The 13,653-nt window shown below is 41.9% G+C and overlaps 1 long non-coding RNA gene across 1 annotated transcript in view; it reads right to left on the bottom strand.

Moving 5' to 3' along the window:
• Positions 1 to 1,441: 1,441 nt before the first annotated feature.
• Positions 1,442 to 13,653, bottom strand: part of LOC309503510 — a 74,287-nt gene continuing 62,075 nt past the window's right edge. Inside the window, exon 3 of the long non-coding RNA XR_014207675.1 lies at positions 1,442 to 1,875. This is a non-coding gene — a long non-coding RNA (uncharacterized lncRNA). The remainder of the gene's footprint in view (positions 1,876 to 13,653) is intronic.

Genomic DNA, 13,653 nt, shown 5'->3' with positions numbered 1-13,653 from the left:
GAAGAGCAGAGTGTGGCAATTCTTACCTTTTTGTTTGATTTCAATAATTGTACATTTTTGAATATTCTTTGTTTTTTTCGCCCTTAAGATGCTAGCGCACCTCTGAGCAAAGACCTGTTGACACCCAGTAAGTATTCATCTCATCGGTCACTTTTGTATTTTGTCAGGCCTTGTGAAATGTAAGAATATTCTGTTTTTCATGATTTCATCATAAAGCAAGAGGTCATGGGATTGATGGCTATTATTTGTTTAATAATTGTAAATAATCCTGTAATTTACAGGAAGCAGTATGCCATCTTCTCAACTCTGAGACAAATTGTGGGCGCTACGAACTGGAGCAAGGTAAAAAAAATAAATAAAAGAATCTTACATTCTTTTATTTTTTTACTTTCATAAAAACTTACAAACATTTTAAAGGTAAGATTCAAAGAATATGCTTTCATTCTCTTGTATAAGAAAATAGATCCGTTATAGATACCGATCTTAATCATACATTTTGTTTCCATAGAGTAACCTCGCCTCATAACGAGGGCGTAACCTCACATTTACTCTGAGCTATGTCTGCAAGTCCAGATTTTCATGACGCTGATCATGACAACATTGTGTGTAAGTAACTTTTACTATTTTCTTCTTGTTTCATTTTACTGTGACTTGCGTTGTTTTTATTCATATCACTCTCATTTAATTGTTTTCCAGCTGCCTGTAAGACGTACTACGAGACAGTACGCAGGAGCTTCAGGTACAAACAACCAGATGTTGACACCCAGTAAGTATTCATCTCATCGGTCACTTTTGTATTTTGTCAGGCCTTGTGAAATGTAAGAATATTCTGTTTTTCATGATTTCATCATAAAGCAAGAGGTCATGGGAGTGATGGCTATTATTTGTTTAATAATTGTAAATAATCCTGTAATTTACAGGAAGCAGTATTCCATCTTCTCAACTCTGAGACAAATTGTGGGCGCTACGAACTGGATCAAGGTAAAAAAAAAAAAGAATCTTACATTCTTTTATTTTTTACTTTCATAAAAACTTACAAACATTTTAAAGGTAAGATTCAAATAATATGCTTTCATTCTCTTGTATAAGAAAATAGATCCGTTATAGTTTACGATCTTAATCATACATTTTGTTTTCACAGAGTAACCTCACCTCATAACGAAGGCGTAACCTCACATTTACTCAGAGCTATGTCTGCAAGTCCAGATTTTCATGACGCTGATCATGACGACATTGTAAGTAACTTTTACTATTTTCTCCTTGTTTCATTTTACTGTGACTTGCGTTGTTTTTATTCATATCACTCTCATTTAATTGTTTTCCAGCTTGCCTGTAAGACGTACTACGAGACAGTACGCAGGAGCTTCAGGTACAAACAACCAGATCTGGAATTGCAGGCCGAAGCTGTGAAGAGTTCAGCTCGGAGTCGAGCGAGAAGAGGGTAAGATTTTTAGTCAATGTGACTATTTTTCACGTGCATTAATAGATGTTTTGTGTCCATACACAGTGCATCACAGTACTGATTGTCTGTATTGGTTGTTTTTACAGCTGCTAGAAGCGAGACGGTGTGCTAGGTGAGGATGACGTGGGCATTTGGAAGTGCGCCACCATAGATCTGATGTCCGATGAAGTTCAACCACCAGCCAGGAGCTCACAGAGCTCTGTGCTACGCTGCAGTCGAGATTAGGGGCGACTCCTAAATACAGGGCGACGCACCACAGACGTTTTCAAAGTGGATCGAATTCAGAGAGAACGCCGCTAGTCACCTACAGCTCCGAAGATGAAAACAGACACTGAGCTTCCAATTTGTTGTGTGTGCAGATGATCTTTGCTTTGTACATAGGTGTATATTGTTTTGTGTTTGTGCTAATAAAGCTCTTTCTTTGAATAAACAGCATGTCCCTGGCAAATTTTCCTTTCCTTTATAAATTCATGTCCTTGATGGTAATAATAGTGTAGTCCATAGGTTAACAATGACATGAATATACCACAGAATAGCATATTATGAATATAAAAAAATAATTTATATAAATATTATATTTTTTTGAATTTATAATGAGCGAGGGTGACCAATAGTAACAGATCTGCCAACCAAACACGAGTGATTTTTCTTGTTTAAACCACGTGGGTTCAACCAATAGTGAGTGAGGAAATTCAAGCCTTTCTCTGGCGGGAGCTGCTATTCATATGGTAATTAGAGCCATTCACACCTCCGGCGCGAGCGCTCTGCATACGTCATGGTTCCGACAATATTCGGCACAGACGAACGCGACGTTCACAGGCTGTAAATTGTCGTTAACTGCCGAAAATTAGGGAGATTTACGGCCGTTTACGGGGTCGGAAATCCCAATTTTCATGCAGTGTGGGGGCCCATCAGGACTGCCTATGCATAGGGCCTGGGATCTTGTGCTACGCCCCGATTCACACACAGAAACGCAATTCACTTAAGAATGAAAAAAACGTACTACAGTATTCTCCGGATCCGTTGCTCCTCGAAATACCAGCACTTCTGAGGTACATTTTCCATTATTCCTCACAGCGCCGCGAGACAGTGTAAACAAGTACAATGATCTGAATAAACTTGATGTGTTTTCTCGAGCTGATATGGGGGCGTTCACAGTTTGTATGGATCGCCTCAGTCATTTGCGTTTGAATAGCGCGCGCTCTCCGTGGGCGGAGTCACATTAAAAATAATTAGCTGAGAAGAGAACGACTGACATCTCTCTCTTTTCATACAGATTACATAAACTGAGAATATTTGTTTTGTTTTTTTAAATAGTTCATTTAAAAGAAGAGAATTCAAGCTTCATGCCTGTGTGACTGTTTGACTGAGTATTCGCTGAGTTACAGTTCATTTTCGGACGCGTTTCAGAATTGACTTCACTGACAGAGAGGAGGCAGAACTCGCATCATGTTTATTTTTCTTTATTTGGCGAAAAGCACAACACTTTGTTTTTATTATGAGTATACACACAAAAACATACACACTTAACAGGATCGATTGATTTATAACACAAGCATATAAGATAAAAATTAATATTAGTTTTTTTTTTTGTTTGTTTTTTTGCACTGATAAGGAAAAAAACGAGACTATCGCGCCGGCGTGATAGCCGACCTCAGGGGGTTAAAGCAGCTTCTCAAAGCACTTAACATGATAGAACAAGCAAATAAAAATACAACACACAGCATTTTCAGGGGGTTAATCTTTGTTCCTGTTACCTGAGAGTTATATTAAAGTACTTTTTTTTTTTTAAATGTATCCTGTTTTTGCTACAAGCCGTTACAGAAGGCAGGACCTAGATAATAATATAAGCGGCAATTATAAGTGTTTCAACACGTTTCCGTTTAGTCTAGCAATAGATCAACTATTAAAATGTATTAAATGTCTACAAGTTTATGTAACAATAACATGTTAAATAATGTAAGTGAGAATAAATTGCTTACCTCCACTGAATCAGTTCCCTTTCAGTCGGGTAACGTTCGACTTAGTCGATTGTATACCGACTGTAGCGAAGTACCACTACAATTGAAAGTTAGCTGGTTGAGGCGGCCAAATATGGATCAGATTCCGATCAGAGAATCAGGAGTGGAGAAGAGATTCTTGATAATAAGGCATTTATTTATCTTGTATATGCATCTGGGTTATGCATCTGTGCTTGTATATGGTCTACAGAAAGAAATAAAGAGAAATAATTTACAATAATATTCGTTGAATATACATGTCTCCTTGCATTAATTCCATTCAGAAAATAAACAAACATAAAATATATTCCACTTAAATGTCAATATTAATCACAAGGAAGTTAACGAAAATACAGTAGTACACAGCTGTAAACAAACACTCGCGCTGTGTCCAAGGGGCAACATTCTGATCTGAAAAATGAAGCCTACCCGGAAGTGCGAAAAACTGCAATACATCGAAAATCCGCTAGGGGAAGGTCCCAAAAGGGAGCAAATGTCCATAGCCCCCATGTTAAAATGTCCGTTTTCACAGCATAAAATCATGTTTTTACAGGTTGGTCCCATGGACTTTTATTGGATTTTTCGATAGGTTCCGAGTGCCTGACAATGGCGAGGGTAGTGAATTTTTTTCTAACTCGTTAGTTTAGATAGTATTTAGATATAAAATGTATAACAATAAGGGCGTGGTTAACTTTGATTGACAGCTTGATTGACAGCTGAAAGGCAGCGCCACGGAGAATGACAACATAAGAAGTGCCATTTTTTAATACAGTTGACATATAATACTACTGTTTCTGTATCATGAAATGTAGTTTTAAGAGTTTTTCAGGCGAGAATGTAGTTGTTTAAAGCTCAAATCTGTGGTTTATTTATAAAGATTTATGAAAATTGTATCCAGTTGTGAGATCCAGCGATGACCGGGCGCTCGGCGCGATGTACCCCGCCTGGAGCAGCCTTTCATCGGCTAGACGTTTTGAGGTTTGCCGCGGACTCTGGCGTCTCTGTAGTGGTTAAACATGAGATATAATTCGTCTTGTCTATATCTAACGGGCGATTTTTGGTCTCGTGAATCTATAATTTGTTCCCTGGGCAATCGTTTTGGCTGAGGGGAAGTTTCATAACTTTATAAGCTATATTTAACTTGTACCGTTGTATGGTTAGACTAGATCGAGCGCATGACTTTTTATGTTTGACTGAATTGTTTGCTTTATTTGTATAGCTTCTTGTAACTTTACCTTTTACTTATACTTTTATAATAGCTAATATTGATAAAACTGAAATTTAACAAAAAGAGACTGGGTTGAGTTTTGTCATTTTAAATTTTAATACAACGAAGATGATCTGTAATGTTGTTTACTGCAACATCTGTTGTTTAGTACAAATGCACATATTGCCTGGACCATATTAAAATGTTTAATATTTTTATATTATATTTAAAACGAAAAGAGGCAGGTTTGTGTTTTATATTTCGTTTTGTTATAAATAGGCAAACGTTATGTGCAGTGAATATAATCAATACGCGTTGCCTGAACCACATTTGTGTGGCTATAATGTTTAAGATTTCTTTAAATGAAAACGAAAAGAGTTAGTATGGTGTTTCAGCCCGTTCTCATCCTAGGGCGTCATATATTGACGCTTTTGACATTTCGTCTACATCGAACGCACATGGCACCCTTTAGCGTCAATATGAGACGCAGATAGAAATGGGCCAGAAGGCGCCTCCTAGCGGTCTAACCCTATCCCTACACTAGACCTAAACCTACCCATTACCGAACAAAGCTCTGTGCGTCTCATATTGACGCTAAAGGGTGCCATGTGCGTTCGATGTAGACGAAATGTCAAAAGCGTCAGTATTATGACGCCCAAGGATGAGAATGCGTTGGGTGTTTTATAACATATTTCGTTGCCTAAAATATACACAGAGATAACCGGAGTAGCAGAGCGAGCTGAGTGACGCGCGCTGCGTCAGAAGGTGGGCGGGGTTAGGGTTTCCCAAGATTTTCCAAGATGGCGCCGCCCATACCCCCCATAAATGGCTTCAAACCCGTTCTTCAGAAAGTCTATGGGTGACGTCACAGACGCTTTGTCCATATTTTTTACAGTCTATGGCTGTGTCGGAGAAAAACACTAGCGTGTCTGGTGATGACTCATCAGATTAGTTCGGTAGATTACGGCCGAAATAAACGTTCAAATCCTAGCAATATAAACATAAGAAATTACCAATCACATGCACGTCACATACTAATAAGGTATAGATATATATATGCACTTACATGTATTGCATGAACGCATTTACACAGAACGAAACCACCAGCATAAACAATGATTCACCGTCATCTTCTACCGGAGTGCGTCGCTAATAAAGGAAAGTGTAGGAAACAATAAACAAACATTAGTTCCTAGGACAGGCTTTCTTACACCGACTGTATGGGATAACGCCTAGTGAGCCTGATCACTCTGATTACTCTTAAAATCCAGCCAACAAGCTTTGGCAGGTGCGTAATCAACCTTACCCTGCGGGTATAAACACGGAAGTGGATGCACCTACCAGTTGTCTTTCGCTTTTGGTGCTGATCGGTTCATTCTGATGGTCTCTGATCGATCGACTATACAACGAGTGTGCCGCTGTTCTTCTGGAAGACTCTCCTGGTGTCGGTGTTTACAGCAGTTGCAGCGGTGGTCGCAAGCTACGGAAGCTCTCTTCAGCTGTTTCCACAGCATGTTCTTCTTAGTAAGAGTGTTTTGTTGATGCGGTTGAGGGCGGAAGTAGTGAGTGCTTCACTTTCGAGTGTTGCCGCGGTTGTTCCCCTTTGTGCTCCGGCACTGGTGACGGGTCCCATTTCTAAAAGAGCAAACACGGTTGTGATTTGTGTGTCCTTTTCAAGATGCCATTTCATCCGTGCGTTTCTGGGTGCGGTCGGTCTTTGAGAGCTGCGTCACGTGCCTGGGCATTCAGCACGCTGAAGCGGCTCTTGTGGATGATTCCTCATTGCGGGGATATGATCATCTCGGTGCTAAGATCGAGACTCGCTTCCGTTAAACGCAGAAGTGCACGGGGAGTGCCTTTGCCCCATTCTAGAGCGCCCCCTGGGTTAACCTCTCAGGGGAAACCTGGAATGCCGCAGGGTACAGGTGATCTGAGAGTTACGGTGAGGGGTGATCCGCCCGGCGTGGCCCCGTGGATCTCTCCCGTTTTTCAGGCATCGCAGCTGGGGGAAGCTCAGCAGGAATGTGATGGACCGACCGGACATATCTTTTGGGGCAACTCTGGACGATGGGATGTCCATCGCAGCATCAGAGGGGGAGCTTGATTTGATGGAGGAAGACTCAGTGCCGTTGCCCTCCTCCGGGAGGGTGGCAACGGCGATGTTGGATCCTGAGATGACGGCTATGCTCAAGAAGACCGATCGTGGCGGTCGGGCTCGTGTGGAATACTCCACCGCGTCCCGAACCGTCTCGGTTGGATGATTGGTTTCTTGGAGCGGGCCGGTCTGGTTCTCAGCCCGTTGCTCCGGTACCTTTCTTTCCTGAAGTGCAAGAGGAGCTCACTAGGTCATGGAAGGCACTTTTCTCTGTCAGAAAAAAGCTCTCCCGTCTCCCCTCTAAGGCCTGTAAGTTCTCGTCTGCTTTGGCGGGCAGAGCTTACAAGGCCTGTGGGCAGGCCGCATCTTCGCTGCATGTTATTGCGTTGCTTCAGGTCCACCAGGCCCAGGCACTCATGGACATGCACGAGAGTAGTGCAGATCGTGAGCTCATGGGTGAGCTCCGCACTGCAACCGATTTAGTCCTCCGGGGTACAAAGGTTGCAGCTCGCACGATCGGTCTGGCGATGTCCACCTTGGTGGTCCAGGAGCGCCATCTCTGGCTCAACCTGGCGGATATGAGGAAAGCGGACAAGGTTCGTTCCTGGACTCCCCCATTTCCCAGGTTGGGTTATTCGGCGACGCAGTGGAGAACTTCGCCCAACAGTTCTCCACTGTTCAGAAGCAGACACCGGCACATCCTTCCCCGACGGCCTGCTGCTGCCTCCACCCGGCCGTCGGGGGTAGATCCTCTGCCTGCCCATCGCCGAGGGCGTCCCCCTGCGTCCGCCTCTTCTCCCACTGAGCATGTGCGGCAGCCTTCATCCGGGGCTCAGCATGGATCCAGACGCAGGCGTAGCGCCCTGCCCAGGAATGGGATTTTGTTCTTGGAGATGGTACCAGTTCACTCCCTCCCCTCGGTGGAGAACCGGGGGAGTCTTTGTTTGTGTATGTCTGTTGTCATACATAGTTTGGCACAGCAGGATGACTCTCGAAGGAGAGGAGGCCTGACACATATAGTTAGGACATGTATATATGGAGGCCTCAGCAGGGTGACTCTCGAAGGAGAGGAGGCCTGACACATATAGTTAGAACATGTATATATGGAGGCCTCAGCAGGATGACTCTCTAAGGAAAGGATGCCTAACACATATAGTTAGGAGAGCTAGCTCGACTACTACCAGAGCTCAGGGAGCAAAGCACTTCTTCGGAGAGGGAGGGGCCACTTCTCAGGCTCTACCTGCAACGTCTGTTTGCATGGGAGCCTCAGCAGGATGACTCTCGAAGGAGAGGAGGCCTAACACATAGAAGGACAGCTAGCTTGCTAGGCACAGCACAGAGCTGAGGAAGCGAAGAGCCTAAAATTATAACTACAACTGAGTTCCCACGGGACTTCAGCGCGAGACTACAGCTAGCCGTCTAAAACACTAATTAGGTGAGTTTAAACAATGGCTAAGTTGCTAAACGCATCTTGTTGTCATGTAAGGGCCCTGTTCATGTTGGACAGACATTTTAATTGCATTTTGTGTCTGTTAAGAGGCACAAAGACACTCTTTTGGTTTATGCCCCCATAACTGCCGTTTTAGCTGAATGGGAGCTCTGGGCATTAACTGTAACAGCTCCGCGTTGCAAGCACCAATCCGGTTCGTTTTTTTTCCTATAGACAGTACTCACAAAGGTAAAACGATCAAGATTAACTTAAAAATTCACCGGAGTTCTCCTTTAAAGCTTCGGTTAAACAGGCATATGATCATTTGGATAAATGTGTAAGCTAGATGTATGCTTTTATAATAAACTATCTATCTATCTATCTATCTATCTATCTATCGTAATAATGTATGATTTGAAAAAATGAAAACGCAAGTGTATTTCTTAGTTAACCGATGTGCGTCTGTGGAGGGAAAAGGCCGCTGTGCGCGGGTGCAAAATAGGAATGATACATGCGTCGGTGTACAAAGTCAATTGCGCTGGGTGCAAGATAGGGCCCATAGCCTTTTGAAATTAAGATGTCAAAATTGAACGTTTTAGGAAAAAACCTCTGCCGCCTAAAGGGTTAAAGATTGTTTCTGTCTTCCCATTGTCTCTCTCTTGCACATGTGGCCACATTCCTTTGCCCCATAAAACCAACTTATCTGATCATGGTAGGACCTTCTTGCCCTGTTTGGGGGGGCACAGATCCCAGAGTGAAGTTTAAAGATTCTTTTGTACATATACCAAATAATTGTGTCTGATTTGTTTCAGTCGTTACAACCCTGACCCTGGTCCAGGTCCCTCAGCAGGTCGGCCTGGTACGCCTACAGCACTGCCATCATGTGCAGCGCAGCACCAGCCTGACCTGCCGCCACGTATGCCCTGCCATTCAGACGAGATGTAGTCTGGAGAGGTCTAGATGGCAGGGTTGGAGCTCTTAGTGTCGATGCCTTTCCCTGCGAGAGATAACTCGCAAATGTCTCCTCAACGGGAGGCATCGACACATACCCGTGCTCTCGCATTCCCTCCACATTCGAATAGCTAGAATGTTGGAAGCGGTGAATGCGAGAGGAGCATGGGTTCTTCCATGCCTTCACGACCTCGGCATGGAGGTCGGGAAGGAACGGAAGGCTCACCGGAGCTGGTGGGGTGTGGCCAGAGAGAAAGCGCTCGTCAAGCCTTCCGCGAGCAGCTTCCCCTTTGACGCGCTGCCATGGCAACTCGAGCCTGGCGGTAGCGCACTCCATCACCTCCACCAGCTCCGCATATGCGGGGCAGGGAGGCTGGGCAGGTTAAATCATTTCAGTATCTTCACCTGCTTCAGCCACCTCCTGGTAAAGGTCAACTGAGAAGTCAGTGGAATTCTAATGCATTTCTATGCAAATTATTATACATATATTCAAACATGGATACAAAAATGTTAATCATTGGTTAATTTTATAGAAATTCTTCTTCCCTTACACAGATCCTGTGATAAAGCAGTCTACAAATACTACAGTGTCTGAACCACAAGCCCTCAGTAGCAGAAAATGAGTCGTACTCAAAGAAGTGATCGTCCAGTTGAAGATGAAGATGTGACATTCAAACTCTTGTTTCTTTGGTTCAGCCATTTGTAGATCTAAGTTTGTACATGCATTATTCACTTCTGCACATTGTTTTTCTGTAACTTTTGCTGCAACTTTTTTTAAGAAAATTGCATTGTGATGCTTATTTATTTAGTGATGTAATATTAATAGTGTACTTTTCAGTAATACAGGTATAAATGAAATGTTCTTCAAAACATTTATAAATATAGCTCTGCCATTGCATTTCACTGATCTTTGTTATTATGTATTTTGTTCAAGAGATTATATATGCTGCTGTACTTTTTAATGTACGCTTGTGTATTTATTTTGTAATGTTCACAACACGATACTATATTAAAGTTTTCTTGATTTCAAACTCTGTGTATGTCTTAACATTTATATTTAATTATTTTTGCACTTTTAATATACCATTTTAAATACTGAATAAAACAGCTTTATAATAAACTATTAGTGTAATGCTAATATATTTCTAATGCTATTTAAATGTTCTTGAAGTACATTAAAATTAAGCTTCAAATATATTTGAACTGTAGTTAAGACATATGAAAGTATATTTTTAATGAACTGTAAAGAAATACACTTAAATGTACTTGAAGTGGTTCCATTTTAGCACAATTTAATATATTAAAATAGTGTACAAATAGCTTAATAGTATATTGCTTGTATGTTTCAAAGACACTCATAATGAATTTGTAATGTACTTGTAACACCAATAAAGTGCACTTTAATATCACTATAAGCATGTAATTAGTCCCTACACAGGCACATACTTAAAGTATACTTAAAGTTGTTCCAATTTAGTACACAAAAGTACACTGCAATTTAATTACTACTATATACTTAGTACAAAATTAGTTGTTTCAAAATAGCACACTTCAAGTTAACTAATCATTAACACACTTATAGTATCAGTATACTGATAAATAGTCTGGCTGCAAGTATACTTAGCATGTTTTTTTTTCACCAGGTGTCACATCCATAGAAAGGCAGATGTAAACATAAGTTTATTGAAGTGCAGAGTGAGCGATGCAGGATAACTTGAGTGCGACGATAAAGCAGATATGGTGAACACTTAGCTGACTGTTGTAGGAAACTTTTCCTTCGTCAAAGCAGAGACCAGGAGATGTTGGGATCGCATTCAAACAGGAGTTATTATTTTATTGAGAACTCTCTGTGCGTAGCTACAGGTCGTCCAACAGTCTAACTCAAACAGTATACATTGTAGTTTATATACATTCCAAGGGGGAGGGATTTACATTGAGGTTGAACAAAGCATGTAAATGAAGTATACAGGTTTAGGAACCCACCCTAGACTAGAGGTCTGCACGGGCTTTAAACTGAAGCCCGAACCCGGCCCGTACCCGCGATCATTTAACCCGACCCGACCCGACCCGACAATTACATTTACATGTTAAGCCCGAACCCGACCCGAACCCGAGGTCCACTCTGTTTCTCACAACAAATACCATTTTTGCAATATGTTGTATTTAATGATTGCTTGAAACGGTAAACAAATACATGTAGGCGCAGCGGCCCTATAAGCACAGCAGTAAGAGAAAAACTTACCAATCACGTAACTTTGCTGTGGTCGAACAGGTGTAACAGTCACACATTTCTCTGGAACTCAAACTTTAAACTTTAAAAAGTTCACGCAGTGTTGCAAAACTATTTACACAAATATATCCTTCTCAGTATGAGTTATGAAGTAAGAGAACGGCGTCGACAGCTGATGGTTTCAGCGCCGTCCTCCTCTGATTGAAAGTTAGTCCAGCTGCACTGAAGTTTCTCTCGCTGCTGCTGCTACTTGCAGGGATGCTGAGGATACTACGGGCCCATTTTGACAGTAAGGGGAAAATATATATTTGAGAGAGAGAGCCTGTGTGTCTGTGTAGCCAATGTACATTGCACATCTGCGCACGCATGTAACGTTACTTTCTCTCTCTCTCGCGTGCCAGTCACCACAACACAGCAAGCAGGCAAAGCACACGGCACGCAAACTATATAGCCTATTTAGTTTTTCTTAGTTACAAACCCGAACCCGACCTGAACCTGAGGCTGTTCATTAAACATTAACCCGAACCCGACCCCGAAACCCGAAACATTTTCGGGACCCGTCGGGCTCGGGTCGGGTAGGGTAGCAGACCTCTACCCTAGACTCCAGAGTGTTATCAATCCTAATCCAATCAGCATAACTATTCAAACGCATAGAGGCTAATCCAATCAGTCTAACTATTCAACGACTGGGGCTGGGGCTCGGGCTCCAAGAGCCATTAAAGACAAAAGGTGAGAGTCTGACTCATTTAACTTACAATAGAAAAAAACAGGTCTGGCAGGAATCTCTTGCTGGAAACTCAATAATCATCATTTATACCTCAAATGCTAAAATCAGTCTACTAAACTTTCTCAATTTATATACTATTGTAGTGGAACCTAAATTAAATTTTATAAATTTGTAATACAACACTGTGAAACAATGTATTTGTAGAATACTGGTGAACACATGATGATGGACACCACAGGACAACAGGTAAGTATCTTCAGGTTGGTCTTCAGGTAAGGTGAGTCTGTAGCGTTGCGCTACGAGACCAGACACTGGGGTGCGGGAGACTGTGACTAAAGTAGTGAGTGCAATCATGACGTGCAGGTGCCGGTGATTAGAAATCAGGTGACTGTGATCTGGTGTAATGATCGGGTGCAGTGGGCGGGAGTGATGACGTAGATGGCTCCGTGACACCAGGGTGGAAATCATTAGGCTTGTTTGATATGAGCAAATGAGCGCGAGATGCATGCCGGTTAGAAATGTGTCCGAGTGCGGTCCGCCTTTCTCTGATGTCATGCTGACGTATGTTAAAAATCTCTCGCGAGCGCAAGGCGCACGTGTCGGATTCTGCAGTCGAGCGCAGTTGCTCTCCACCGACTGCGCTGATCAAAAGCATGATGGGAAACGACTTTCTGACGACACAGCTTAATCCTCATTGGTTTAAACAACTGTGATGTATTGTTCTCTTTTAAAATGTTTGATTTTAAAACTCTAATATCAGGTTTTATGTGTATATGTTATGTGTGAATATTCCCAAACTATCTGACAGTGCGATCTCTTTGGGTTATGCAATTTAATTTTTATAAAAAATTAAATAAATAAAAACACATATGTCTGTATTAAAGAAAAAATGATTGATAAACATGTATTTGGAATGGAATTAAATAACAAGTACTTTGGGTGTCTTGTTCATTTTATTTATTTTCATATAAAAGCAACAGAACTTGAATTACATCCAGTTTATTAGCAACACTGTGCACAAGCGTGAATCCCGCGATATCCATCTTTGATCTCACAGGTGTCAGATCCACTACGAGAAGAGAGATCTGTCCGGCTTGCCTGCGCTTTTTTCACTCCTCCTCTCACTACAGCCGCCTACTCTCGCATACATTTCAGGCTAGGCAAGGCGCATCTCAAACAAGCCTATTCACCCATCAAAAAGATACCAAATAACATATACTTCCCATAATTTAGGTAGAAGTTCATAAGAATCTAGCTGTAAAAAAGGTTTAACACACAGAAAGAACTCCACAGGTATAAAACATACATGATTCATAAGATATATCTAAGGCAACTACTGGTGATTAATTAAGCTTATTGGTAGAAATTTTGAGACCGTTTTTTGTTCAAGAGAGTGAATTCATCGAAGTCTCTGTTGGTTTAAGAGAGAATGTCTCTGGGAAGAGCAGGTGCCCTGAAGGGGAGAAAATAAATGTCACTCTTTAGGTCTGTGTTGATTTGGGCATTGGGACTGTCTTCACAAGTCTCTGTTTCCTGACATGATATGATTTTT

This window comes from Leuciscus leuciscus (genome assembly GCF_965113295.1).
Source record: "Leuciscus leuciscus genome assembly, chromosome: 7".
Lineage (NCBI taxonomy): Eukaryota > Metazoa > Chordata > Actinopteri > Cypriniformes > Leuciscidae > Leuciscus > Leuciscus leuciscus.
Note: the sequence above shows the minus strand (reverse complement) of the source record. Positions and strands in the feature narration are given on the sequence as shown.